Source organism: Rhodnius prolixus, unplaced genomic scaffold (assembly GCF_049639745.1).
Source record: "Rhodnius prolixus isolate KJV_2025 unplaced genomic scaffold, Rpr scaffold_11, whole genome shotgun sequence".
NCBI lineage: Eukaryota > Metazoa > Arthropoda > Insecta > Hemiptera > Reduviidae > Rhodnius > Rhodnius prolixus.
In genome coordinates, this window is record NW_027411625.1 from 14,054,416 (window position 1) to 14,060,429 (window position 6,014).

A 6,014-nucleotide genomic window follows, 5' to 3' on the forward strand; every position below is an offset into this window, starting at 1 on the left:
AAATAAGATTTACGCTCGATCTGTGTAAGTAAAATCAAGATCGAAAATACTCTGATGAAGTTAGGTAGAAAACAGATCATTCTTGAGGCAATTGGTAACAAGTAAGAAATTAGAAGATGTAGATTATAATAAAAACTACTATAACCGATTTGGGAGTGGTAAGAAGTTAGTGGGATGAAGATTGTGACTGAGAGGAAACTTATAGGATAAAGTAAAATACATTACTTAAGAGCAGTAACAGATCAACATCATGTTTTCATGTGTTTATCAGCATGATAGATGGTGTTGAAAGGCACCATTAAATGTAAAAAATTAAATACAGAAAAAAAGAGAGGATAGTAAGGAAAAAACATAATATTTCTGAAATTAGAAATAAATATAAAACAATTATGAGAGAATAGGCGTGAGTACATGAATGCGCTATCAGTGAAAGTAAAATTGTGAACTATATAGATTAAAGTCAGCTAATTTTGCACGGCTTTAACCGGATTTTCTTCATATTTAATTATAGATTTAGTGCAAGGCATAAATTGTTGCAGACCGATAATACCGAAAAAAGGTTTGACTAGAAAGAAATTAGAAAATAGCTGAATAGAGATTAAACAAATGTCAAAGATAAGTGTATTAACATTTCTGTTCTTTTCAATTTTCCACATTAATACATATTTTTCAAAATAATTACTTAACTAATTGAGTTTATGCACAGTAGTGGAAAAGTTATAAATTTCAGATTTCGACTGAGAAATGTTTAGGTTTCTTTCTTTTAATGTTTATATTTAATTTAGATTTTCCCAAATAAAAAGGCTTTCTTGAAATATCAACAGTAATAATTTTTTTTTTAGTTACTTTCTGAAGAATCCCAAGCTTTCCTTTAATAAATGGTATTTAAAACAATTTCAATTGCATTTTCTCCTATCGAAGGTGATAACTTCCAGGTACGATATTATAATTATAGTAAAACAGTGGAGGCAGAAAAGCAGGAGAATGAGTTTAATATGATTTCTTTTGTATGTACTAAATTTTCTTAGAGGAAAATTAAAATACTTAAAAGTAAAACAAGTCTACCCTAGTGTCTACTGTGGGGGTGCTGCTAAAAAACATTGTTGGAGCAACTGTCGTACAGCAAAAGCAATTAGTTGTCATATACCTAAAGCGGCCAAAGGAGGTAGGGGAATAGTATAATATATCTGAGAGGAAGTAAGAGAAAAGACTTCAAAAACAGAAAGGCAAGAACAAGTGATCCAGACTGGCACATGGTAGAAAAAGTGGAAAGGCACCTCAAGATAAGTGTATGAGGTTACACCAAATAAGACAATTAGGAAAACATATAACTGAAGAAAATAGTAGTTTGACAATGTATACAGCAAAGAAAGAAGCTTCAATTTTTCCGAAGCAATACCAATTATAATCTAACCTAAAACCTAAAATATTGTACAAAAATCTGTTGTTCAACACTCAAACATCTTTCTCTTACTGTAATTAACTTTGCATATCACGTAGGGTTACTGCAATAAAAAAATAATGTTTTAGAAAGTTTGACGTCACAGTTCTTCGGAACGCCACTTAATGTTCTCTGAAAAAAATAACCAAAAAAAAGAAATAGGCCTAACATACGCGTGTACTTTGAATACGAAACTTCAAATGAAATCTGTAGATGTCTGCTGGAAAACCACCATTCTATTATCTGTTATTTTTCCAACTCAGGTTTTACAATAAATGATAGACATTAATATTCTGTATACAGCTGCCGGCCCTCAGATTTGCTGTTCCTAGGAGCTTCTGACAGAGCTCACTGTCCCGGTGATGGTTAGTGTTGTGTTTAATGAGAGAACACTGCCCGGAGGCCTAAACGAAGAGCACTTGTAGTTCAAAGAAAATAATTGGATCTGGCACTAATGGCTTCAACAACGATGCGCAAAAAAATCAAAATCTGTAAAGTAAAAAGTCAATTTTTTAAATTCGGAACTTGAGAAACAAGTTTGACTTTTATTAGTACACACGTGTTAGAACCGTACAATTTACAGAAATGACACATTGAAAAACAAAATTGATGCAATAAAAGCACTCTACCGCTGATGGCCTATGGCGACCAAGTGTAAATGCAAGTAAATAATTTCTGTTGATACTTCTATACAGATATTATTATTTATTATTTATTTATTTGTTTTGTGCAATCACATACAAACAAAAATATGATGAAAGTGGATTGTAATTATAAATCTAGACAATTATGTAGACCTAGTAAACCTTGGTTCGACCAAGAATGTCTTGTTGCTAAACGCAATACGAGAAAGGCATTAAGGCAAAGTAAAAAGCATCAGTTTAATGAAAAATATGTTTCCGATTTTCTTTCAGCCAAAAAAGATATTCATCGTTAATGATAGAGAAAAAAGGCTTTATGAAGTTGCCTTTTCTGAGATTTTATCTTCTGTAAAAGATTCGGGGGAATTTTGGAGTCTGTTGAAGAGATTCAGGAAAAAACAGTACATACCAATCCTATTCCTAACTATTTCCGAATGGGAGTGTTTTTTTTTTCTTTTTATTCTTCTAAACAAATTGATAATAACTTATTCTTTGATATCTTAAATCCTATTCTCGACGATTGTGCTTCGCTTGCGAAAATAGAAAATGCAATTGCAAGCCGTGCATCTGGTAAGTCTTGCGGCATCGACGGTATACAATACGAATTTTTTAAAAATCTCCCCCCGAATTGGCTAATCTATATAAATTGTCTTTTTGATAAAATAATTGAATCTAGTACCACCCCTGATAATTGGTCCATTTTTCTCAATATACTTTTTTTAAAAAAAGTGCAATAAAATGAATCCAGAGAACTACTATAGGCCGATATCACTTGCTAATACAATTTTGAAAATTTTTACCCACATACTCTGTAAGAGATTGGTTGGTTGGGCTGAACAAGCAAATATTTTTCCGGAATGTCAATCAGGCTTTAGATCAGGAAGAAGTTGCGCTGATAATCTGTTCACACTGTCACTAAGCAGCATAAATCTGAGTATTAAGAAGAAAGTAATATACGCGATTTTTGTTGATTTTAAGCGCGCCTTCGATACTATAGACCACCAATTATTATGGCAAAAATTATATTTTCTCGGGGTTAGTGGCAGGTTTATTAATTTAATTAAACAACTTTATGATAAAGCCTCTATTATTTTAAATATTAATTCTTGTCTATCAAACCCTATATCTATATCGCAAGGAGTTCTCCAAGGAGAAATATTGAGTCCAGTTCTTTTTTTACATTTCATCTTTAATACTGAGCACTTTTTTAGACAAAATGGTATGGCAGGCATCAGATTAAATCAATTTATAGATATATGGATATTATTGTTCGCAGATGATTTAGTAATAATAGCTGATTCTTTTAGTGATACTCGCAATAAATTAAAAATTCTTAATGACTATTGCTCAACTAATAAACTTGAAGTAAATATTATTAAAACCAAAATAGTAAAATTTCATAGAGGAAGGCCAAAAAGAGATAATAATTTATATTTTAACAATAGGCTAATTGAAATGACGCCAAATTACAATTATCTAGGTGCTTCTTTTTCATCTTCTGGCCTACTTAATAAAACAGCCGAACAAGCAATATCTAGGGCGAACTCCGCTTCTGGTGCTTCTTCTTTGAGTACTTGCTGTAAAGCTAAGATGATCACCTGGAACCCTAGGGAGCGTCTGTTCAATTTAGTAGTTGTGCCCTCTCTGCTGTATGGTTCAGAAGTTTGGAGACTGAGATATGCGGATAGTTTAGAAAAAGCCCGCATTAATTATTATAAGAGACTCCTTTTGTTGGCGAAAAGTATACCTAATTATGTAACAAGGTTGGAGACTGGTACAACTCATATAATAATGAATATTTTGAAAAGGGCTCTCAACTGGCTTTTAAAATTGTTAAGCATGAATGGAAATAGATATCCAAAAGCTTGCCTTGAGCAACTCAGGAACTACGCCAAGGTTCTTAAAGTTCATAATTTACCTAAATATATTTGGTTCTCTCAGCTTTCTATTTTGTTGCAGAGTGTAGATCAAGCAAATGTCTTGTCTATAAAAGTTCCCGTTGTTTTTAAGAAAATAATCTCTACAGTACTATCCAAATATGAACTTTATTTAAAGAACTTAGATATTGAATCTCTCAATAACTCCAATTTTAGTCTCTACTATATGACTACAGTTTGCAAACTCAAAAATACCTTCTACATAAAGTACCGTTAGCAGTAACAAGAGTATTTGCACAATTAAGAGCAGCAGGTCAATATAGTATTTCATTAAACATCAGTAACAATAAGTATATAATCAATCCAAAAATTTTCTGTCAATTTTGTGATTTGAAGATTTGCCACATATATTGTTTATTTGTCCAGCGTATTTCTCAATTAGACAGAAATATTTAGAAAGATGTTCTTTTTGTATGTACTCTCTGTTAGGTTCAAATGATAAATTTATTATGAATCATGTTTTTAGTTATTTAAAAGAATGTCTGAGAAGAAGAGCCCAACTTTATTGATTTAAATTGTATTTTGCCTATTTAATCGTAATTTTATGTTATCTTATAATTTATTCAATTTTATTTATATTTTTTATTACTATTTACTTTATGAAAGTTTCTTTCTTAACTTATTATGTTTTTTTGGAAGTATTAGTTTACTTTTGTATTAATTAGCTCAACTCTTTGTATGTGATTGCACTTCTATACAGATATGAATAATAGCTATTATCAATCAATCTAGAAGTTTTAGATGTACATTTATTAAATGTAAATGAAGTTTTAAAAACTTGTTGCGAGCCATTTTTGAAAAAATCCACAACTAAGAATTTGTACTAAATGTTTAGATGCTTTCAAAATATGGAATCGGTTCGCGATGAAACGGCATTTAATTTGAAAGAATCGCATCTAGCTTCCCTGACTTATTAATATACAGGGTGTTCATTTTAAAACGGCTCAAATGCATTTCATGCTTAAGCGGTTGTTCTGAGCGAAAAATGGTAGAGGAAAAATTTGTTGCCCGTCACCTCTAGTTTCAGAATATGTGACTTGATTTTAGATTCCTGCCCGCATACGCGGCTGACGCGCGACCAAAAGTGAGGGTTCACAGTTGACCCCCCATTTTCATATATACAGTTTTAAAGAGTATAAAAATTAATGAAAGAAACCGGAAACCGCAATTCGATATCTTCAAAATTAAAGGTGCTAGGCCATTTCAAAATCTGGTATTTTTAATCATATTTCAATTTTTTTAACTTGTTATCAAAGAGAAAGAAGAGCACGCGATAGGTCATTTTTATGAATTTTTTCATCCCCTTTCTACTAAAAATATTGTTAAGGCAGTAAAGCTAGTATTTTTCTTAATATCGGGAAAAAAGTAGTTTTCCAGGAGATTTTTCTAAGAAAAATCAAATGTTAAAAGCTTTAGATGTTCTCAAGCATACACAAAATGGCTAAAAATTAATTTTTCACCTATTACAAGCAAAAAGATTAAATAATTATTTGGTAATTTTGGTAGAGTTGCGTTTAATAACCAAAAAAATTGGAAACCTCTAGCCACATATTTAAGTGATCAATATCTTTCATGTAAAGGATCAAAGTTATTCCTTAATTTACCAAATAATGCACTTTACTCAACTTGTGAAGCATGAACTGTGCCTTTAAAGGTGCCTCCTCAGACACAGAGAGCAGTTGATAACCTCCTAGCTAACCTGGCTTGCGAGTCTGAGGAGGCACCTTTCAAGACACAGTTCATGCTGAAAAAGCTGCAAAAGTGCATTATTTGATAAATTAAGGAATAAGATTGATCCTTTACATGAAAGATATTGACCACTTAAATATGTGGCAGGAGGTTTCCAATTTTTTTGGTAATTAAACGCAACTCTCCCAAAATTACCAAATAATTATTAAACTTTCTTGTTTGTAACAGATGTAAAATTATTTTTTAGCCATTTTGGGTATGTTTGAGAACATCTAAAGCTCTTAACATTTGATTTTTCTTAGAAAA